This window comes from Felis catus, chromosome A1 (assembly GCF_018350175.1).
Source record: "Felis catus isolate Fca126 chromosome A1, F.catus_Fca126_mat1.0, whole genome shotgun sequence".
Taxonomy (NCBI): Eukaryota; Metazoa; Chordata; class Mammalia; order Carnivora; family Felidae; genus Felis; species Felis catus.
The window spans coordinates 57,366,669-57,392,497 of record NC_058368.1 but is presented as its reverse complement, the minus strand read 5'-3'; positions in this window follow the sequence as shown (position 1 = coordinate 57,392,497).

Sequence of the window (25,829 nt, the reverse complement as noted above, 5' to 3'; positions counted from 1 at the left end):
TAGGGTTGGGGGTAATTTCGTCCTGGGAAAGCTTGGGAAATGGAGTTTCTCTCGGCAGATGCAACTTGGAGCCCGGGTGCGAAGCGGCAGGGGACCTCCGGTTTGGGAGCGTAAGCAGGTTTACAGAAGCGAGATGAAAGCGGTCATCGTTATTTATGTGACAACCTGTTCCTGTCTTGCGTAGGGAAAGGTGGGGGTGTGTTATTAAGCTAAGCAGGGGCCTTTCACATCCAATGTTTATTGAGCACTGCGTCCGTGTTAACTATTCAGGTAACTATATTGCATATATTATTCCAACTAAAACCTCTGCAGCAACTAATGTAACACACCTTGGAACTAAAAGTATTGAACTTGGAGCAATTAGGCAATTTTCTCACAGTTAAAGAGCTAGAGATTGATGAATCAAATGCTTAGCCCAGGGCTAACAAATTTCATTGTCTGAACTCTTAAGCACTTATGGTAGTAGACCCATTATACACCTAAGTGATCTACTATCTGCTGTGGAAAAAATTGGAGTTACATACTCTGATGAAGTAGGAGGACATAGGAAGACAATACAAAGATAAGTTGTTTAACTTGCACCTTGAAGAAAATATAGCATATAGGAATTTACCCAATGAACAAATTGGAGTGACACATTCAAAACAGATGAATCAATCTATCAAAATATCAGGCCTCATTATTTCTTATGGTAAATTTCCAAAGTGAGAAAATGTATTAACATAATTACTTAGAAAAAAAACTATAGGTCATGGGATATGAAGTATGTGTGCTGTTATCATGAAATTTATTGGCTAAGCTGAATCACACATTTAATCTTACCTCAGTGGTGATTAACAAATATTAGATTACCTGTTTTATTTTATAATATTGGAGTGGTGTTTATCGTTACATCCGAAATACTCTTGTGCATTTATTTCAGTTTCAGGAAGAATTATTAGATTAACACATTTTGGTTAATAGCACTGATGATGCAAATAAAGTTATTTTATTGCGGGAACCAAACACATAAGAACATGCCAAATAAATTCTGAGTAGCCGTCAGTGTAATCACACTAATGGCAATTCTCATCTTCTTTGATCTATTTTAGTACCAACTCCTTTAACATTGATGGACAATAACACAGAGTAATGATGACAAGACAGTTAATAAGTTGCCGACTCTTATTTCACTGTATTTTTTCTATTAACTTCCTTTGATCTTAGATGGGAAGACTATTTTAAAACTGTCATTTCTACTGCAGATTAACCTATATATTTAATGCAAATTCAATGAACAACTCAATGTGACTTTTTTCTGTATTAGAAGAAATTGATTCTGAATTATCTAGAAGAAATATGCAATAGGAAATAAAATATGATTTGTAAAAGAAAAGCAGTGAGGAGGAAGTTGGTTGCCTTGCCATATGTATAAATATACCATAAATGCTAATGATTTTTAAAGTATCCTGTGCAGCCATAGATAAAGAAATAAATAAAATAGAATAAATATTTCAAAATTAGGTAGAAATATATGGAAATCAAGAATATTTTTAATTAGTTGAACTAATATTTATTATCTACTATGTTTTTGTCACTTTCAAGATTACTGAGTGGGGAGCGAAACAAGCCAATGAGCTATATGGTAATATTGGAAATTCAAATTTGTGAGGGAGGAGTTTGATTATTATTAGCAATAAACTTGCAGAAAAAAATAAATTAGATCATCACAATATACAAGTATGCACAAACCCAATTCAATTGTGTCACTATGTAATCTACAAGAAAAAAAAATATTACAAGAAGAAAGCCTGAGGCTTTTTAAGATATCTTATAGTAACAATATCTATTTAAATATGATATGGCACTAAACTTATTAAAGGAAAATAACTATTTTATATAAATGGACAATGTTACATTTAAAGAAAAAACTGGAAAAATATTGTCAATAGACACTCTGGACAATCATTGAAAGTCACCAAACATGATTGTATTATCTATTGCTCTATAACATGTCACCCCAAAACTTAATAATCAGAAATGGGTTAGGAATTTAGATGTGGCTTATCTGAATTATTCTAATTTAGGATCTCTCATGAGATTGTAGTCAGAGGGTTTATGGCTAGGTCATCAAAGGTTTCTTTCATTCATATGTCTAGCACCTAATCTGTAATAACTGGAAGAGTGGAGGCTTGAACAGTTGTGGTTCTGTGGACATCACTCTGTATCTCCAGCTAAATAGTCTCCCCCCACTTAGTAACATCACAGTAGCAAGACTTAAGTGCAGGCTCAGGGTTTTAAAGACATACGTACCTAAAGAAAAACCCAGGCAGAAGCTTTATCAACTTTATGACACAGTCTTGAAAATCACATCAATCCTTATAAGGGAGCATAAGGGAAGCTGACAGGCTGCAAACACCCCCACCCCCATACCTGTGATATTCCTCAGGCACTCCTGGCTGCCCAAGAACAAAGGAAAGAGGAAAAACAAATGGTTAACTGAGAGATCATAGTCCTGTAGGACCTGAGCCTCCATCTATTGACAAATATGTTAGTAAATCACAAGAAAAAGGCAATCTTATCAATAGCCTAATCTCCAGAAACCTATAGACTGCATTTCCTGGAGCCCCAACATCATCCCTGTATTGTGAAGTGGGAAACAAAGGCAGAAGGAAATAGCAGATAGAACTAAATTTCCTTATAATCTGCAGCCATTGACAAATAATTGAGGCTGGCAGAGTAAAACATTTCTCCAGGAACTCCCTACTGTCTTAATGCTAATGCTTTGCTAGAGGGAACAACCTTAGCTTGACAATAACTAGGCCTCCACTATACTGAATGTCTTCTTTAGCATACAAAAATCTCACTGGAAACTTCCCCTGGACTTTACCTTCCCCCAACTCTATAGTATAAAACCAGTCTCTCCTCATGGTCCAGGGCAGCAATTCCTGCCCAAGCGTCCTGTCCTCGTGCTTTAATAAAATCACCTTTTTGCACCAAAGACATCTTCAAGAATTCTTTCTTGGCCGTCGGCTCCAGACCCTGTGAATCCCACTATCCCCCAAAAAACCTCATCAAATCCTACCATATTTTATTGGTCAGAGAAGATAGAAGTCCTCAGGCAGATTTAAGGGTAAGAAATATGGGACCTACCTCTTAATGAGAGGAGTACAAGTCATATGGGAAGAAGAATATCTGGAAAATACATTCTTCCACAATAGAGTGACTTACAGATGATAAAGAAAATATGCAAAAATGTGCATGCAATAATTCCATTGCAAATGTTCAAGGATATTTATTGCATTGATGCTTGCCATTTAAAAACAGGAAATGAGGGGCGCCTGGGTGGCGCAGTCGGTTAAGCGTCTGACTTCAGCCAGTTCACGATCTCGCGGTCTGTGAGTTTGAGCCCTGCGTCAGGCTCTGGGCTGATGGCTCAGAGCCTGGAGCCTGTTTCCGATTCTGTGTCTCCCTCTCTCTCTGCCCCTCGCCCGTTCATGCTGTGTCTCTCTCTGTCCTAAAAATAAATAAAAACGTTGAGAAAAAAAAAATTAAAAACAGGAAATGATATTTTATGTGTTATTAGAAGATTGGGTAAATCAATTAGAGTATATCCATATTATAGAATCTCATGACTTTTAAAAACATGATATAAATTAATATTTAGAACAATAGAGAATGAAAGATCTGTTGGTGGAAAAAATACAGGCTATAAAATAGGATGTATGGTGAATAGTCTTTATACATGAACATTTCTGTAAGTGAATACCCCAACAGATTAACATAAACTGTTGTATTTTTTATTTATATTTACGTTCTGAGGGGGAAAAACATTACTATAAAAAAAGGCAATAATCAAAATAATGATCCAAGTTTTATTTACTAATATTACAGGGAATGTAGAGGGGAAGTTAATATGTACCATAATAATAGCACCAGATTCTGAAGAATATTCAGTGTTCTCTCAATTAAAAGAAGAGAACTGAATTGTAAAGTTGCTGTTAGTGTACAGTTTTTTATTCAGACTTCCTTTCTTATATTGGGCTCTAACATTGCATTCCAGCTTAGAAATTGAAATATTTTATTTACAATCACTGAGCTGTTTCATGTAAAGACATGCAGTGTCTTTTCTCTGGCCCAGACTGAATGGGAATATAGAAGACAAATGTTATTTCTAAAGCTTTACTTCTGCATATGAATATGTGGCATTTCGGTTCTCACTGAGTAGTATTTTCATTGACAATAAGTCCTCTCCCTGTTCTTTTCTCAGAAAACATAAAGATAAATGCATTATCTCACACATTGAGTGAAAAGACGACTGGGCAAAGTGACCCAGATTCTATCCTAGTTCTCTTAATTATATATCCTCAAGCATGTTATAACATCGCTTGACCCTGTCACCTCATCTAAGAAATAAAAATACATCCCTTAATTTGTAAGGTCTTTTTACAGTGTAATTTACCTACTTTAGAGTTCTAAAACAATTCCATTTCTCCCTTTATCCTTTACAATGGATTTATTAATTAGTCCATGTCATGTGATGTTGCTTTAAGTTTTTTTATTTATTGTTTCTGATATACTTTCTAATGTTAATATCATACACTGAAATTCAACTTTGTGAATGAAAAACTAATTTTCTAATGAAAATGATAAAAAAGAAAAAGGGAAAACAAAAAATGAAAACCTGAGTGAAGTACTGAAGCTTACATTTTGGAGCACATGCAGTGTTACTCACTATCTAAGAATATTATGAAGGGTTTATATAAATTTAGTCCTACATGTATTTGATATGTAGTAAAACCTGCAAATGGAAGTAAGGGTTCCCTCAGTCAGATGCATGGTCAGATTTTCCTGCTCTGGATCAAAACCCCAGCATGAAGAGATTTAGAGTTTAGTGGGAGGAAAGAAATACAAAGGCAGAAGGAATTTGCACAGAAGCTTCCACACCCCTGTCCCATCCATCATTCTGTGAAGATATTAACAAAAATTGAGCAAAAATAGAGTCATGAGACAGAGGGAAAGACTAAAGATGCCTCAGGATAAAACCTCTCCATTACTGTTCTTCAAGGCAGGAATCCAGAAAATCCTTGAATCCTAGATGGTCAAGTGACACATTCAAATGGATACACTTATTAAAAAAAGGGCTGTATAATTAGGGATTAATGTATACTGGTGTGAAATGTTGGAATCTGGGAGCAAACCATAAAGAAAGAATTCTTGAGACACCTCTGGTGCAAAAAAGGTGGTTTTTATTAAAGTACAGGGACAGGATCTACGGGCAGAAAGAGCTGCCCTGTGGTTGTAAGAAGCAGCTGATTATATAGTTTCAAGTTGGGAGGGAGTTAAGGATAGCCTAAGTCTCTAAGGAATTTGGAAGCCAGTTTTCCAGGACCTTGAGGGGCTAGCTGTTGTTAAGGTCATTTACTACTGTCTAATAAAACCTTAGTCATGAGCCCCTTCAGATATATGGCCATCAGTGGGCCGTATATCTGGAGGATGATTGCTAACATATCTTGGGAAGGGTAGAGATAAAGGAAGTTTCCAAAGGAGTTTTCGTAGTTCAAGTAGACTTACAGGATCGTGGAGGCCAGGCTAATGTCAAGGGTAGGTTGCCTTTTGTCTTTACCAAAGTGTGAACATTGAGTCAGTTGAATTCCTGGAGGAAGTTCTCAAGTGCTTGTCAATGGGCTGTAAATTATAAGTTTGTTTTTTTCTATATTTCTTTTGCCTTTGTTCTCCACATCATATTCCATTGCCATAATCATTTCAGGCTGCTGTAACAAAGTACCATAGACTTAGTGGCTTATAAACAACAAAAATCTAATTTCACAGTTCTGTAGTCTGGGAAGTCCGAAATCAGGGTGCAGCATGGTCAGGTTCTGGTGGGAAGCCTCCTCTGGGCTGTAGATTGCCAGCTTCTGGTTATATCTTTATGTGGTGGAAAGCAGACAAGAGAACTCTCTGGGGTTCCTTCCACAGGACATGAATCCTATTCATGGGAACTCTGCCACATGACCTAATTACCTCCCCAAAGCTCCACCTCCTAACATAGTGGGTTAGAATTAACGTATACATTTTGGAGAGACACAAAGATTCAGTCCATTGTATGCATAAAAGAAATAATGGAACTATAGTCCATCATTTTTTTTTCTTTTCTGTAGGAGACAGAGGCTCTCAGACATGAAAACACATCAAAATGCAGTTAATTTATGGAAAATGCCAAGACTGGAAAGTTTCTCTATGGATTCTCATAAAGTCAGATTCTTCATTTAACGCAGTAATTTTTCAGTAGCCAGAATTATCTGAAGACAGGAGAGACTTTAGAGCAATATTGACACATCCAAGATACTTAGAAGAGTTACTCTAAAACATATATATTTCTGAATAAGTGGATAAAATTATTATATTTCATCAACTTGTGATTATTCAGAAAAAGACTAAGTGAAAATTTCCAATAATAGTAAAGAGTGATTTAAGAATAAAATTTACTTACTTAGGAAAACAAACTTTTCAGACATTTCGTTAGTATGCATTTCTATATAATTTGCATTACATCAGTATAATTAAACTGAATGTGGAAGTAGTAAAAAGCTAAAATTAAAAGCTAAAACAATGCAATGAGTCAAAATGTGATGAAGCAACTAATATTGACTATCCTTTCAGAATCTGAAGGGTAGGAGAAAATATGCCCCTTTGTCATAAGGATTATTTTGACCTGATTATTTTGAGAAAGAGTAGACATAAAAGAAGCTCTAGAAACAGAAGTCATCCTTTTGGAAGGGGAATTTATGTACAGAAGTCATCCTTTTGTAAGGGAAATTTATGTTTCTAAATTAAATCTGCATTATAAGGGTGTTGCCCTCTCTGTACCAAGAAGAGATTTAGAAGATTTCTAAATCACCAGAGAATCTTATGAAAGGACAAGGCACTGACTTAAATCTGCATAACCTTACCCTATTTACCATGCTTTTTGCTGGTAACCATTTCATAACTGGCTTCCCCAGGCCTGTTTCTTTTTTGCCTTCACTGGTTTTTAAGCCAGTGTTCTAAGCCACCTCAGAAAGATACTTATTCTTCTCCCGGTATCTTTCATGTGTACATAAGGTGCAAGTTAATAAAGTTCAGTTTGTTTTTCTTGTTTTAATTTGTCTTTTATTACAGAGGTCTCAACCTAGAACTGAGATGGGTCGAGGGAAAATTCTTTTTTCTCCTCTTATAAAACCACATATGGATTAAAATGCATCCCTTCTCTAATAATACTTCTCATATATTATTCTGTTGATTCCATCTTTTCTCATTATTTTCCTCAGATTCCTCTTACAAAGTCAATAAATGCATCCAGTCATCAGATACTACTATTAGTCCCCATCCTATTTTTTTGATTTCTTAAATTTATCTTCCTATGCCTTCCAGGTCACTGGTCTGCTACCTTCCCTGATTATTATTATTTTTTAAGTAAATTTCATGATTATCATTCTTAACAATATGGACAGGTTCCATTAGAGTTGGTATTAAATAATTAAATGAATGAAAAGTCCATGCTAAGGAGGAGGAACAACTTTAACAAGAAATGTTATGGCATCTTTATTGTATTTCTCTTTTCAGCTTATATGCCAATTGGAGAATTACTGTTCTCTTGTTTAAAAAAAAAACAAATTTAAATGTTCCATTATCACACCACAGAAAAAAAAATGTGAAGTAAAACTCAATTCATGTGTAACAGAAAAAGTAGACAAGGTGAACAGAAAATATGGCAAAATGCTTTAGGGGACAGGAAAAGAAGCAGAAGCTATTCATAGGTATTAAGTAACTAGCAGATGATATTTTGTAGATGATATTGGAGGTAATGAAAATATCTTAAGGATACTATTAATAAGAAAAGTCCCTGCTGTTTAATATTTAGCATATATAAACACACACAGTCTGAGGATTTTCCATGTTTTCCAAAATATAATACTTCAGGACAATCATGTCAAAAAAGTATTTTGTCAAGAAATTAGAATAGAAGAAATTATTTTTATTATATCTTCCTAAAAGGGTCCACCATTCTATTTATGAGTCAAATATTAATTATTAATTCAAGAATCTCCCTTTACCTAGAATTTGTGGTTTGCTAGTTGTGTATGTACATATGGTATCTAAATTTAGGTTGACTTACACATGTATTTGTTTCTCTCATTCTACAAAGTGGAGTCATTCTCATGGAAAGTCTTTCTTACTTACATAAACCTAAGATAATGAACTTTTTGAAGGTGAATGATATCTGACAATACCGACTGGCCATCACCAAGTAAGTAAGCCTACTGCCTTCCAAAGCAATGGAAGTAAGAGTTTTTTGATTTAGTTTTTTTTTTTAATTTTGTTTTGTTTTTACATCGTAGGTTGTCATTCAATATCCATCTATCTTTAGACACCTCTATATATTTCTCTTTTGAAAAGTCTGTTCGATTCCAGAACTTTACTTCTACTGTGAAAATGCTTTCCAAATGTCTAGCTGAATCTTGCCTAATGAGCTTTAGATTTCATACGTTTGGTTACTTGATCAGCATCATCACCTGGATTTCCCACTGGTACTACAAATTCTGTAAACACAGAACATCATCTTTCCCAGGAGCTCTGTCACTTTACTGTTCTAAATTTCTCTTGGTGGAAAACTATTCTCACAGTTACATGAGTGCAATCATCACAGTCTAGCAGAGAAGGCATATTTTCCCTGTAGACTTCTCTGGTACCTATAGTCAAAAACAAACAAAAACTTCCTCATCTTGTGGGAATGTATCTGGAAGTTACCTATGACATTTTAATTTTTTTAATTTGAAACAAAATTTATGCATTACAAGTATTTGAATATTTGTCTCATGACTGAAGTTAAAAATTTGTTTTATTACAGTATTATGAAACTCAAGGGATTTTACATCTGAAATCTCTTTTGAATATATTCTGAATATACTTAACATGTAGTAAGTGAATGAACTGTATGTTGTACAAAACAAAAAATATTGTTAATGTTCATAAGTCAATTAATATTTTGTATTCATACATATTATAAATGCTTTTTAGCCCATAGATGTTTTTGTTTTTTATAATTTATAGGACTTAGAGTTTGACCTATTTTAAGTTATATGTCTAGGAATTAGGATAGGATGAGGATACACTTGTTTACCCAATGTATGTCTCCACAATGTTAGAGATTCTGGATATGTCATATTGCTTCTGTCTTTCTAGATCTGAATGCCAGTTTTTAAAATATACAGATACAGGCAGTCAGTGTTCAAGGACCTAGAGGAGGGTCCTACAGGACCAGCCAAAAGGGTCTTTGGCTTCATGCAGAATAGAAATCAAACACAAACCAGAGAAAGTAAAAGTGGAGCTTATTAAATAGAATGACTGACAGAGTATAGCACATGGAGTGTCTGGACATTTGAAAAGGAACGGAGATTGAGTCTCTTCATTGCATGGGGTTAGACTTTTATATTGGAAAGGGGTCTAGGGTACTTGTTCCTTTAGGAATCCAGGGTAGGATTTAAAGGAAAGAGTCAGATGAATAATAAGTGTTTTATAAATAATTGAAGATAGGGGGTATTGATGCCAGTCAGCTGAGGTTTGTCGGAAGTTAAGATCCTGGATCACTTTTGGGATTCAGCCTTTCTTAGATGTTATGGGGTGTTTGGGGACTTAGAAAGAATTCAGAGAATGATTAACTTTCTTGATCTTCACCACCCACCCCAGGTGGAAAGATAGCTTCTTTGGTTTATTCAGATGCAAAATACAGACAATGAGTAACTAGGGCCTAGCAGAGAAATCAGCAGAGACAGAGCCTTTCTAAAAATGGAGTCCTTTCAGCTTCCCTATCTCAATACCTCATACATACTTAGGCTGCTTTTTTATCTTTGTTTAGTGTGTTCTTCCTTAGATCTTTTCTAACTACCTAATCTATTTAAATAACTTGATGTAATTATTTATACTAAAATAAGCATGATCGGTTCCTTATGACTATAATTTTATATATGGATAAAATGTGTAATTTTGCTCCCAAAGATTTTCATATGATGGCCAAGATGACATTGATTAAGAATATAATTTCTACAATTTAAGCTAATGTCTTCAGGCAAGAGAATACAGAGTCTTTAAACTCTCATCATGGATCAGATACATGTATACATATATATACTGAAATATATATATCATACATAAATGTGTGCACATGTAAAATAGAAATATTAATAACACGATAGGACTATTGAGAAGTATAAATAAAGAAAAATAAAACATTTGGAACAGTGGCTTGCACATAATTACATACTGACTCTCAACTTTGATTGTTATATATGAATCTTTCAGAGTCTTTTACAGTGAAAGAAAACCCTCTGCATGTGCTAGATTTAGACAGTAGAATAAGAAATATGTAGTGACTTGCCCAAGATGATGTACTTAGTTTGATTTGCAAAATTGGTACTTGACTATGAATATTTTGAGTCACTTCACATTCAAACTCATCATGTTGCTAGCAGTTTTATTGTGTTGTAATTTTATTTTGTGGCATTGTGTCAAAGAAATTTTTAAGATAAAAAGTATTACTATTTGATTCCTTTGTCACATAATTTATCATAAAATCTTAAAACTGTGGTTAGCTCTTACAGAACCCACCTTCTTATACTCTTACACCTCCAGGCACTTATGGTTACACATAGTCTATTCAATGCCTTTGTTACACTCATCTGTGGTAGGGAGAACAGTCAAGAGAAAATTTTAGAGACCAGCGGTCCACCAAAACTTGTGCTTTACTTTCCATGGCATAGAAGTCTGTCTGGGAGGTGGGTGCCCAGACAGGAACAACATTTCCCAGATACAACACTCTACTTGGCCTCCAGCTATGGCCGTGTGACTAGTGTCACCAACAGCATAATGGTGATGACACTTCTGCTTTAATGAAGGGTGTGTCTCTTCATTTTTCCTCTCCTTTCTTCAGTTACAAAACTGTCAAATCCTAGGGGATAGCAAAGATTAAGATGGAAGAGTCTGTAACCTGGATTCAACCTATTGACCAAAATTGCTTTGCAAACAGGAACACCGTATTGGACTATCTCAGGAGTGAAAAATAAATGTCTGTTGTCTTACACCACTACCATTTTGAAGTTCTTTTGTTTCAGCCATGCATTCCAACACAATTCAAAAGATTGGTCATCTCTTCAGTGTTTCTGGAAAGTATTCAAGATTGAAGTTTATAAAATAAGCTTCTTATAAAATTAAAATTTTAGAATACTGTGGACTTTCTATTAATTCAGAGAGGCACCTCACAAAATCAGATTTAATATTAATATATGCACCTCATCTGTGTGTAGCATGTGAGCCTACAGAGATTTACAAACTCTAATAACATTTGAAGCACCAGGATTCACTGATACTTCCACATCAGTCACTCTATACACTGTCTTTAGAAAGGCTCTAAATATTGTCAGGTGGGTTAAAAAGTAGAGGGTAGGGAGTATGCTTGAATGAGAAATAAATAAATAACATGAAATAGTTTTCTCAGCATGAATGCCACAGTAGAAAAATGAAAGCAGGTTATTTGTGAGTATTGTTACTTAGAAGTAATGTAGATAATGTTTTTGCCAATAATATAGATCAATCATTCTTTTACATTCATTAAAACATTTTTTGAGACTTTGAGTTTTAGTCTGATCTTGATTTTTCCCCCCTTTTGTTTCCACTTCCTGCAGCTGTAGCTTCCCTGTGACATAGTTAAGCCATATCCTGCCCACCTTCCTTAAAAATGTCTCTTCTGTGACTTACTGGAAATAGGCTCCCAATCGTTTTTTAATTGCCATGCATGGGAAATGTTTTTCAACAGCACAGCTGGCTCCAGGATGTATCTCTGGTGTTAGAGTTACTATTTTCTAATTGCTTCCCTACCTTTGTGATTAAATTGCAAAGAACCCAGCTGGGGGCAAACTCTTCAAAAGGATAACCAGCCCTACTATGTCAGTTTCTAGTTGCTCTGATGTGATAATCAGGGAAAAGAAAGTGCTCTTGATAACTGAACATCAGTACTATTGCAAACAAAAAGGCTTCAGTAGGCAGGAAATGGAAGTTTATCTAGTCTGGTATTTTAACCTCATGGAGAAAATCAGAAACATGAGTTTTTGCCTGTTACTCAATTCATGCCTAAATTCTTCTGCACTCTCTGTACTGATTTTTTCTTGGTTACATACTTATAATCTATCTTAGTGGGAAAGCTCTTCCTCGTATCTTGACGTCCACTTTTTTTACACATATAAAACCCCTAGGCTTACTGTATCCTAGTAATGAAAATTAATTTGATGTTTGTTCTGTTTGTTATTAAGTAGTGTCAGAGAAAATTGTGTACAACCGCATAATCTCCAAAGTTATATTTTTCTCACTAGATAGGCAGATATACTTTTCTAACGCTAAATAGAAGATATTATCCATTGTAATAAGAACTCCTTTAGGCTCCATTCATTAAGCTTTCTTACTGAAACATATGTAGAAGACAATACTTACATACTCTTGCTGCTTCCATTTTGATCTGGTGAAGTAGATTTTGATGGAAACTCTTAGGTTATTTCCAAAATGATAAATTATACACAAGTAGCACCTCAAACTTAGATGTTGAAAATTTTTGAAGACAAATTTAATATTATTGTTTTTATGAAGTAATTTTTAAGGCTACTTTGTTATGCCATAGTAGAAGGTACTGTGTAAACCAACCTAGACAGTTTGTAGGAGACATGGCTCCAACACTGCAACCAAGTAAAGGCAACTCTGATGAATTCCCCAACATAAAATAAAGAGGTTGAGCTCCATAATCAGCCTTTTGTGATTAGTCGAGTATTCAAGAATAACAGAGGCATTTTTTTTGCTTCCTCTTTGTAGTTTCTAAATATTATTTCAGCTACGAACAAGGAGATATTTCATATATCAATGTTCTTAAACTAATTTTTACTTCAAAGCTTCAAGGCCACAGGTTCTATTAATATTATTTTATAAGAAAATCAAAAACAATGAAAACAACAACCTCACAATTAAAGGGTTGAAGTCAAAGTGTAGACCGGAGTCTCAGGAGAAGTTGGCTTAAATCGATACCCTCACACTGTGCTAGAGAGGTAAAATGTATGCCTTATGATTTTGATTCAGTTCTTTGATGTAAATGTTCTGATTGGGCATATTTTTTAAGCTTTCTAGAATTATTAACTAGCAATGACATTTCATTTTTGGGATAATAATTACAAGTATATATCCTTTAATGAAAAGTAAGTATAACAATGGCAGATTAGAGTAGTCTGATATCCAAATTTAGTAAATTCTGATTTCATAACTGGGAGTACAATTATCAACAAAAATAGCATTATCTGTTTTAATATTAAGGATATAAGAACAAATTCAATAAATTGTTTGTAAAAATTATAGTCCAAGTCACAGTTTTTCTGAAAGGATTCACTTCACAAAAATGTACACAAATATTAATGAAGGTGTTATAACTCCTAAATTATATTTTAGCATATTATTCCCTTTAAAATTTTCTTACCTCGTAAATATGCATGGCAATGAACTTGTCTAATTATGCTCTTAGATAAAAGCATATTGGCACATTAATTTCATTTTTTCTACTTAAATGTAGCAATAAACACAATGTTGAACTCAAAAGTGAATTTTAAAAATAGAATAGAAGCAAGTTAAGAACATCAAGTAAGTTAGTATTTTGAAGAAACATGATTATGCTTACATAATTACTTTTAAAATATTACCACTTTAAGACTACTCTCAGAAAACTATGTTAAATTATCTTTTTATCTTTTTAAAAATTTTTCAAATGTTTATTTATTTTTGAGAGAAAGAGAGACCGTGTGAGCAGGGGAGGGACACAGAGAGAGGGACACAGAATCCAAAGCAGGCTCCAGGCTCTGAGCTGTCAGCGCAGAGCCCGTTGTGGGACTCAAACCCACGAACCGCAAGGTCATGACCTGAGCTAAAGTCAGACACTTAACTGACTGAGCCACCCAGGCACTCCTCAGTTGCCTTCTTATGCACATATTTTAAATATATAGTTTTTTCCAATATAAGCTATTGCTTGAAGACATATTTTTCAACGCCCATCATAATTTAAAATAAATTGCTATGACACTCAGTTATAAAACTATGTAGTACAGGAAATCAGAATAGTTTTACAAGTAGGAAGTACTTGATTTAATTTATGAAGTTGACAAATTTATCACTATAAACATTATTAAAATATTAATGATAATGTCATCTTCAGATTAATTATTATGAAATAACACATCATCTCTTGTCGATGTATATCTTAGGAGTACTGTGTATGCTCTTAGATAAATTCAGCTACCCTAGTTTTTTGTCACAGCATATACATTTACCAATTGAAATAACTATCTTTACCTAATGGTTTCATTAATAAGTAAATCATATATGTCATATGAAATGAAAAATGAAATATACCTATTAAATCTTCAAGAGTATTTCATCTGGTTAAGAAAAAATGAAAGATAATAAAATCTCAAATTCAATAAAAGCACAAGTATAAGATTGTGCCCAATAAATGTGAAGGATTATATTAAGAGATTATAGGGGAGGAAAAATAAATCTCCCTTTACCCTTCTAAATTTTTGGCTGAGACACCCCCATAATAAGAGAGATTAACAGGAGAAAAACAAATCTAATTATATACTTACGTACTCCCATAAGACATGAGAGGCTCTCAGGCTGTTGAAATTTATGTGCTATCCTGAGCTAAGGAAAAGGGGTTAGAGGTCCTAGGACTTCAAAGGAGAGAGAGAAAGAAAATTCACAGGAAGATTGGAAGAGCAGAGGTTTGATAAACAAATGTTTGCCTTGCCTAGAAGGGAAATTGTTTTGTTTTTGTTTTTGTTTTTTGTTTTTTGTATTTTTTTTATGTAAAAAGATATATTTGGTAAGGGCTCTTTGCTGGTATAGGCTCCCTATGTAAATTCTTTTAGACAATTAAGGAAGAGGTAAAAAAAGCTCTTGAGTCTGTTGGGCCTTGATAGTCCTCAGCTCAAAATAATCTGCATACCAAAGTGGCACATTCTGGGGCAGCCTTCCCTGGACCACACTGAGGTCCCTTGCAATTAGCTGAGATGGGGTGGGTATCTCTAGTTCCTGCTATGGTGTCATCTCATAGTGTGCAATACTTCCATGTGTTTAACACCAGCTAAAGCCTCTTTCTCTTTCCTCCATCTTTCTGAAGCAATGTTATTAACACTTTCCTTCCAGTAACAAAATGTGAGTGCTCACCTTAAAAATGGGCTTTAGTATAAGAGTTTCCAGGGATATTGTTGCTTGCTGGGTGGTAGTCAATTGTGGCATGACATGTGCTAAAAACTTTGAAGTGTAAGCTGCCAGTCGAGGAGGTCAGTAGGAAAAATGGGAAATGTATGTTTAAATGTAGGTAAAGTATATGTAGAAAATACAGTCAGGACAGAACTGCCTTAGTTTACGAAGTAAAACAAATCCTTTTACCATAGTATTTTGTCTTTTTAAAAAATAATTTGAACTATTTACATTTTGCTGGAGAATGTTTTTTTATAATTTTGCAATGAGTCCTTTTACCAACAACAGGCTTAAAAATGACATAAAACAAATATTGAGTAAAAAAAGAAAAAAGGCAAAGAAAACTTCATCAAATAAGTAGCCTTATTTATTTATTTGGATTTGCTCTTTTCACTTGCCCTACACTGTGAAAGTTGTGTTTCAGTCATCTAGAATTGAATACATTGATCTTTATTAATAATAGGTGACACTAGTTTTGCGATGATGCAAAAGAATGTTAAGAATGACCCAAAGTCACATAAAATCTTAGTGACAACGGTAAGAATTACACACTGACACCTGTCTTGTTTTCAGGCCTAATACTTTTAACCTTTCCTATAGTACTCTAGACAAGGTAGTGGGAGAGATGTCTGTCTGCAGAGAGACTAAGAATTAGAGAAATACAGGCTGGGTAAAATTTAAGTACACTCAACTAGATCTCAGTTCCTCCAAGACTCTTTCCCACTGCTGCCAACAATCACTACAATTTTGCTATGCTACAAAACCCACAAGTCCCTGAGAAGAAAGTGTATTGCATGACCTTGTGATTTGGTCTGTGCTCTTTCCAATTACTAGTACACTTGGTCCTCACAACTTCATCTTGAAATCTCATACAAGTCTTTTAAGTCCCTGCTCAAAGCCTCCTCATCAATATCACTTTCCCTGGCAGAGTTCACTGCACGCAATCCTTAACACACCAACTTAAAGTACTCTTTAACATAGGATAATCTGTAGGCAACAGAAAATGTTAGTTAAGAATGATTAAACTCACAGTAAGGAACAATAAATCTCAAATCATTGCGTCAGAAATCAGAGGGCTTCTGGAAGGAAATTTTATAAAGGAAAAACAAAAACCGCTGATGAAAACATTGCATTATGGTTAGTACCACGGTCTCAGTCTCTGGAGGTAAGCTTGCTGGGTTAGAATCCCAACTCTCCTACTCTGTGTCTGTGTGTAAATTATACAACTTGAATGTGTTTCAACATCTTTCTCTGAAAAAAAGAAAAAGAATAAACTCAAAGGGTTATTGTGAGAAATAAATCGGTTAATATATGGAAAGAACTGGAAACAGTCTTGCACATAGTGAGTGCTATACGATGATGATAAATTGAGAAAAATAAGTAAATATGTCCAAGGATTGTGATGAAAATCTTGAAGAAAATGAAAGTATCTTTAGCAACACAATCAATATATGCTATCTACCTAAAATGAATGTTACTTAGAACAAAAGTAGAAGCCCGGACAGACTCCTTCCAGTTTAGAGTCTCTTGGACATGTCTCACTGGAAAACACACACAAACAGATTCGTGGAATGGAAAAAAAGAAGCAGAAGGAGAAGGAAGGAAGGAAGGAAGGAAGGAAGGAAGGAAATAAGGAAGGAAAGGAAAAGAAAGGAAAGGGAAGGGAAGGAGAAAGGAGAAAGGAGAAAGGAAAAAGGAAGGAAGGAAGGAAGGAAGGAAGGAAGGAAGGAAGGAAGGAAGGAAGGAAGGAGTGGATAAGACCAGAATAGAGTACAAATATTTTCTCCAGCTACTTAGGAAAAAATGCATATTAATATTAGAAACACTAATTTTTATAGGCATTTTGTTCTAGCTATTAATCTTAAAATAATGATATACCATTTAACTCTCTCCATGATTTGCTTCAAAATAATCTTATGGACAGTATAGGGAGAAATGATGAAGGATATAAATGTAACACATTTTCCTTAGATATGATAATTCTAGAAGCTGGGTGGCTATAACACTGTTCTCTTCTTTTTATTTGTAAGATAATTTTTAGCATTTGATCTTATTAACTTATCAACATTTTCAGATTTGGTCTGAAACCCGTTGACATTTTTAAATATCTTTCCTGGCTTCAAAAGCTCAACATTGTTACTGTGAACATTTGTGTTAACAAATGAGCTAAAATGGCATTTATTTATTACCATTAGTCCAAAATTTCATAAACTCTAGTGTGAATCAGAATTACTCACAAGGCTTGCTAAAATACAGATTATTGGCCTCATTCCCTCAAGAGTTTGATTTAGGAGTTCTAGAGAGAGGGCCCTGAATGTGGATTTCTAACAAGTTCCTAGTAGATGCTGCTGTTGCTGATGATCACTGGACCATGCTTTGAGAATCTTTAACCCAGTTTGTATATTCACAAGTTTTTCCCACATTATTAATCACTGAACATCATGAAGTTGGGATTATAATATGTATTTTCTTTGGATTAGCAGGGCATTGAATAGTACCTGGCATATTTTGTGAGATTAATAATTAACATAAATGTACATAATATCTCTGGTTTTCTCTTTGCTGATATTTAAATAAGGATATCAGTTTAAATTCCTTCTGAGCATCTTTCCATTAGATTGAAATGAAAATGTAAGAAAAATGGATACCATTTTAAATTTTATACAATATGATTTTAATTGGGATACCAACATCTAATCATTCATTCAAAAATAATGAAAGGGCAAATGCATTTTTTTTTGTGGCAGGCACTATCTTGGGGAAAGGGACATAGACCTGTAGAAGTCTTCAAGGCCCTTACTTTCATTGATTAGGAAGATTAATATTATAAAAGCATGCAAAAAGAGTTAGAATAGAGTGATACCCAGGCAGGGAAGTCCTTTTTGTGGCTATTGAAAAAATACATATGTAAGATCAGACATATACTGCAGATTATAAATGCAAAAATGAGAAAAAGGAGTGGATGTAAACTGTATTATAAAAGAAATAGCAGGAACTCTACCTCTTTAATTTAAGGAATAGGGAGCTAGATCATTTTTCTTGTAACCATAAAAGTATATTTCTTGAAAAGGATAAAAAATTATATCAACATAATATGAAGTAGATGTAAACATATAATTGTAAATTAAATATAAAAACAATCTTTAAGTTAGATAAGAACATAATTTTCCATTTTCAAAAATTGAAAATGCTTATGACTACAGCAGTTGTGACTTTAAAATATTGTGATTATTGTATAGGTAAAGTTTATACTTCTTAATATTCATGCATCAAAGAATAGACTAAGTCTTAAAGATGTCATTTTTGTTCTTGCGATGTTTTTATGATTCAACTTTTTGTTGTGTTTTATTTGGTTTTGTTTCCTCAAGGGCTAACCATTGCTTTTCCCAGCAGGGAGAAGAAAGCCCACCCACCAGGTCCCCTCCAACTTTCACTGATGAGATCTTGGGGCTGTTTACATTAGCCATGCAAATTTGAAAAACCCAAACTGTCTCCTGGTGTTTAATCTCACAACCCAATTTGTTTTTGAGGCTGGCATGCTTAGCAGCTGTGCGGCAATGCCTTGCCTGTCCCACAGACAAAAGATAAGAAATAAAAAGTAAAAAGAATAGGCAAAATACTCCAATACCTTAGACAGATCGCTGCATTGAAGGAGGTAATTAACGACCCTGAACAGTCACAGCCAACCTATTTTCAGTTATAAGTGAGAAGAAAATATACGTGTCAGGTATTTTTCTGGAACTGGACCATATGTATAACAATTATTTGCAAGCACACTGAGAAAAGTTGGTAATGACAAAATGTACGTGAGTAAGCAATTTCCCCCTCCACATCAACAATAGCTCTTTCTTATAGTTTATTTAAAAACATCTGTTTCCGGCAGATTTAAGAAAATATGAGTTTGGGTTAAAAAATTCCTGCTGCTGTTAAAAGAAAAAAAGAAAGAAGTATATATATTTGTGTATTTGGGCTCAAAATGTCCCTCAGTGGAGCCATTTCTGAAGAAAAGTGCCTTTAACACAGGTCTCTGAGACTGGGGGGTATAAATAAAAACCTTAGAAAATGAATATCCCGAAGCTCTAAATCTGGAAGTGAGTTGGATCTGACACTGCAATTATAAGGAAATAAAGGACTTCTAACCTAGGATTCTAATATTCCATTCTGCATGTAGCACAGTGTTTTTTTAGTATATAGAAAGGTTTACTAGTTTAACTATGCAAACACCTTAACATTGTCTACAAGACCCTTTATAATTTGGCATTGATCTACTTCTCCCTTTCCCAAGCAGTTTTTTTTAACAGCAACACATTTCTCAGTGTTTCCTAAACACACATATCCCTTTGTGTTCTATGCCATTATTCAAGAGGATAATGTTGCCTTACCTGCCTTCTCTATTCACCTTTCAATATTCTACTTATTCAAGATCCTTCTCTAATTTTATCAGCTCTCCAAGCCTTCCTTCACCCCAACAGGCAATATTTATGTCTACCACTTTGCTGTTTTTGAACTCTCACTGATATTAAACTTATCTATTATGTTATGATTATTTATATAATAATACATTGCTCTCTGAACTAGGAACTCCATAAAGTCCCCGTGTAAAAGTCACTCCTGTATCAGGAAATCAACAGTTGAAGCGAGTAATCCAGAGTTTTATTTTATTGGACTGTCTGACCAACCCATAAAAGAGTACCATCAAGAATTAGTTAACATACTTGTCTATTTCAAGTTTATAGCACCACACTTGAAATCCCTTTAAATAATTTTTAAATTAATTTTTTGGACATATGAATCAGATGCAAATCCTTTTGGAGGCTCACAATGGAAGTGAGTTGCTTATACAGCATGGATGTTACGCCTCCACCTCTGGTCCCCTCTTTTCTGTTTTTGGAAATGGCCAATGTTTTCATGATTTCAGGAACGGTGCTTAGCATAAGGTGGCTTTTGAGAGATAAAGTATGCCTTCAGTGGCCTAATTAATTATGTACTTTGCAGCAAGGTTCTGCTTACAATTGTCTCCTACATCATGGCACTTCAGTAGTAACTGAAAATTTAATCAAGCAGGAGCAATGTAGTTTAAGCAAGGTAATGTTGTAGATAAGAGTAAATAGAACTTAAAAAGAAGATAAACACACCTTTCTAATTGAAAAATAAGGTGTCTCTATATAGTTAGAAGGAAATGAAAAAAGTACTCCAGTGAGTTAATGTAGCATGCTTACACTTTAAAATGAGAAAAAATAAAAGAGATAAGGTTTAAGAAACCCTTCTCACATGAAAGTCTCCTCTTACACTTCAAGCATTATCTGTCACGAAATGCTGTGAGGAACAAGCTCCAAGCGCACAGATCAACCTCATGTGTGTCTTTGCTTCCTGGAAACAGATTATACTGTTAAGGAACGAGGCTGGAACACTGGCAGAAAAACCAAGTGGCACTTGGAGATCTTGGTGGATCAGAGGTTTATTTAACACCGCTGGGCTCAGAGGAGACCGTTTCTCCAGAGATCTGAGCACTAAATGCATGTGGGGAGGGTAATTTATAGTCATCATCTTCCATATCTGTGGGGGTTTTCACACATGCAGCAAACAAAGGAAGAAGAACACAGAGGAGGGGGTCTCTAAGCTAGAGACCAGAGTTTGTTTTTAGCCCCATCAGCCACCTTTGTTGTACTTTATTCACTTCTCCAACAATATGTGAAGCCCTGGGGAAAAATGGCAAAAGGAATTATGACTTGCTTTTCCCTTTGGATGAATTATGTAAGTGTTTTGAAGGTGTCTTTTTATTCACAACTGAGAAATACACCAGTAAGCCTAGTTTCATATTAGAATAAGATTTTTTTTGTTTTGTTTTGTTTTTTGTCTAGGCCACAAAAGGAGGATAATAAGCTCATAAACCTTAGCACAGTTGTAAATACTAAACTTAGGAATTTAACCTGATGAGTCTCTAAAGTGAAAGGATGCATATCTAGATCTGTACACCTCTGATCCTTCCCCTCAGAAGAGAAAGACCCCATAAAGTCAATCATATTTAAGATAATCCAGCAAAGACCAGGAACAACATATATTTCACCTATTATTCAAATTATATGTATGTACATGTCCTACAGTTTTTCTCTTTAATTTCTGCCTGTCTACATTCTTTCCACAGCTCATCAATGTAGTCTTTCCAAAATATAAATTACATTATGTAGCTGGCATTGGTATTAAAATATTAGAAATAAAAGTCCATTGCTTTTTATGGGATTAGCCCCCCATAATTGAAACACTGTCTCTGAAAACTAGAAAATGTATAGTTGATCCATCTCTAAAAGGTTCCCATGGTATTCTACATATAGTACCTCTAGAGAATAGCTTCAGGGATAATTCCTAAAAACTAACTTCTAACTCTGGAAACAATTTATTTGATGAAACTCCTCTAGGTTCCCATTAAGCAGCTGAAGACATTCATGAGTGAATATTTTCTCTCCTTTGTGAAAATTCTGTCTCATGTTAGGGGTGACAATGGTTTATAATACTCATTTATTTGGTTAAGTGGAAACAAAATATAAACATGAGTCAAAAGGCAGGTGTTCAATCCAGAATCCTCCACTTATGAGCTTTGGGAATTTGGGTAATTTTCTAAACTCTCTGTGCCTCAGTTGATACTAGGATTAATTAATTTATTTAAAAAAACTATTTCTTATAAAAAGTACTTGCTGGTTGTCCTAAAATACTGCGGTTGTGTAATTTTCAGCTTTCTGACCTTTACTTAAATGCCATAGTTTTAACTTTAATCTGGAGATTTTTATAACCTCAATTCAATAGAAACTGGGGAGCTAAAGATTTTCCTGATTATACTTTTCTATTGGCTTACGAACCATGTTTTTGAGATAGTATTCTCAAAATGTATTCCATTTATAAAATGAATATCCTATCTTCCTATGTCTTCTGTTTACCTTATTGGGTATTTCAGATCATCTAAATGAGGATTAGTTTGTGAATTTTGGAAGTTCTCTCTAATGCCAGGACATAGACTTGGCCAGGAAAACAAACAAACAAAAAAAAGTCTTGGTGTCCAGCAGCTTCTGGTTTTTCATGGCCATGTACTTGGTTTCCCATCCACCTCTGTCTGAAGAATTGTTTTACCACAATGGTGATAGAGAATCCAAGTGAACTCACCAATATCTCTCATAGCCTAATCTTGCTTTTTGTCTCTGTTTCTCAAAATTATTATGGCAATGGGATTTTCCACCAGTTTTATTTATGAAACCCCAATGGCCCCACCCTCTGCTCCCCTTTCTTCTCTTGCAGATGTAGGACTTTTTAACCTATAATTGTAATTACATGGTTTGGTGTTATTATTTCTCTGGTAGGTTATTCCAGTTGCCAGAAGTAATCATGTTAAAAAACAAATTATTATCCACATAAAGAAAGGACTCTTTGAAGAAGATATAGCAGAATATTCTGTTTCCCTTGCCACCTTGCAACTAATACATTACTAATAGTGTGTCCCCAAGTCAAAATTTCAGTCTACAAACACAGAACTTGAAATTTCAATTTCTAAAGAATTCCCTTGCATAGTCTTTTCATAAGATGTGAGGCACTACAATCCTGGGGGTTCCTACCATCCCAGACATGGCTCCACTGCACTTAGTTTTGCATCAGAATCCCCACCCCACTTGTTTGAAGCTCTCTCTGCCTGATAACTCTACCTTCATTTTAGGAAAGATCAGCCTTTCTAGCAGGTAGAGATTTCATTCTCTGTGTAATCCTCAATAGTGCCTTGGGTTTATTATAAATATTGATGCCAATAAGTGAAATAAGTCAGATAGGGAAACACAAATATGGTCTGATCTCATTTAAATGTGGAATCCAAAAAAGTTGAATTCATAGAAACAGAGAGTAGATTGGTAGCTTTCAGGGGGCTGGAAGTTGGGGTAAATGGAGAGATGCTGGTGAAAGCATATACACTTTAAATTATAAGGGGAATAAGTTCTAGGGATTGAATATACAGCATGGTGATTACAGTTAACAATGCTGTGTTGCATACTTAAAATTTGCTGAAAGACTGGAATTAAATGTTCCCACTACACACACATACACCCCCACACACAGTGGTAACTATGTGAAGTGATGGATGTGGTAAACACAATATATGCATAATAAATCATCACATTGTACAACTTAAGTTTACATAATATTCATTTGTCAATTTTATCTGAATAAAGCCAGAAGAACAATAAAAGATAAATGTCCAATAAATACTGATGACCATCACTGCCTTACAATATAGGCTCAAAACAGTTCACAGCCCATTGAGTAGAATTGTAAACGTTTCTCTGTTTTAAAAATGTTCCCTCCAATGAGAACTTTGGCCTTAGTTACACACATTTTTCAAAAATATAGGTTTACATTTAAGAGAGTTTTCTAAAATGTCTGTTTATTTTAAGAGAGAACACAAGTTGGGGAGGGGCAGAGAGAGAATCCCAAGCAGACTGCCTGCTGTCAGTGCAGAGTCCAATGCAGGGCTTGATCTCCTGAACTCACGAGATCATGACCTGAGTGAGAATCAAAAGTCAAACGCTCAACCAACTGAGCCACCCAGCCCCCCCCATTTAAAAAAGTATTCTGGGGGGGAGGAGCCAAGACAGTGGAACAGCATTGATGTTTTTTGTGTGTCTCATGTCCATGAAATATAGCCAGAACAACACTAAACCATCCTGCACACCTAGAAAACTCACCTGAGGATTAACACAGTAATCTGAACAACCTGAATCACAGAATTCAGTAGGTACATGGTGTGGAGTGGTGAACTTGGGGAGAGAGAAGCCGCAGAGGGCAGGGAGCGGCTTTTGCGTGCAGAGAGAGGATGGAGATGGGGGGGGGATAATACGGGAAAATCACCCTCCCCAAAAGAGCTGGAAAATGAAAAATTGGAAACAGCCGAAGGGACTGAACTAAAAAGGGAGAAAGGATAAAGGAGAGGGTTTAAATTCCATTAAGACTCTAAACAGGGGGAGCACAGAGTCTGAAACTCTGTGGCTCAATACCCGGATTCCTGGCAGTGCTCTGATGGGAAGGGCGAATCCCCAGGAGGCGAGTGGATCCGGGAGGTTCTCAGGCCACACGGGGAGAAGCGGTTCCACTGCTGGAAGGACACTTGGTAGAGGCTGTGAGGCCACCTGGTCACAGCAGACCCTAGAGAACGGCCACATTCGCTGGTGCTGGAACAAGGTTGTTAAGGGTGAAGCCTGGGGCCAGATGTGTATTGTGATTTTCCATAATCCCTGAAACACTGCTGCTACACTATCTTGCGAACTTTTTCTGGGGCAGGCTGGCACTTGGCCTCAGTCTCTGGGCATCAGCAGCAGCACGGTCCTGCAAACATTCCTGGGTGTGGCCGGCACCTGGCCATTGCTCAATGAGACCCTCCGCCAGAAGGTCTGAGCAGGTCAAAGCCACAGTCGAGGAAAAAAGCCTCATCTGAGATAAAACTCAGGAGGGAGATTCTTCCCGGGGCTTGGTCATGGACTATATAAAGACAGACAGTGGACGGAAACCAAAGACAAGGGATGGTGCTTGATTGCTGATTGGGGAGAGCAGAGTTCTGATACTGGAGAGTGGGTAGCTGGGTGATGCCATTTTCACTCTTCCCGCGCTTGCCCATATGCACCTACAAGGGCAACAACAATCCACCCCAATAGGCTAGCAGCACCATCTAGTGGAAAACGAAGCTGTTACACTAAGGCCCACCCAAGTAGACCAACCTCGCTCTTCAAAAACACAAGTCTCACCGCCCACTTATTTTATGGACTATAAAGTGCTCATAGTTTGACTTCTAGGGGAAAACAAAGTAATTTCAGTCATATTTCAGTCTGTTAGCTGGTCCATCTATTCAGTTTAATTTATTTCTTTCTCTTTCTTTTTTCTTATTTCCCTTTTTCCTTTCTTTTTCTTGAATACACAAAGAGAAAAAATTCATTTTTATTTTCAATTTTTATTAAAAATATTTTTCTTAGTTTTTTCTACTATATTTTTTACTTTTATTTAAATTTTTTCAAATTCTATTTTACTTGCATTATTTCATTTTAGCCTACTTCAGTGTATTCATTTTTTCAGATTTTCAAACAATTACCCTTCTTCCCCCTTTTTTCTCTAATCTATCAAGCCACTTTCAACACCCAGAACAAAACACACCTAGCATCTAGCATCATTTATTCGATTTTTTCTGTATGTGTTTGTTTTTAATTTTTTAATTTTAATATTTTTAATTTAATTTTTTTATTTTAATATTTCCTACCTCATTAATTCCTTTCTGCCTTCAAAATGACCAAATGAAGGAATTCACCCCAAAAGAAAGATCAGGAAGAAACAATAGCTAGACACTTAACCAACACAGATACAAGCAAGATGTCTGAACCAGAATTTAGGATCATGGTAATAAGAATACTAGTTGAAGTCGAAAATAGATTAGAATCCTTTTCTGTGGAGATAAAAGAAGTAAAATCTCGTCAGGTTGAAATAAAAAATGCTATAACTGAGCTGCAATC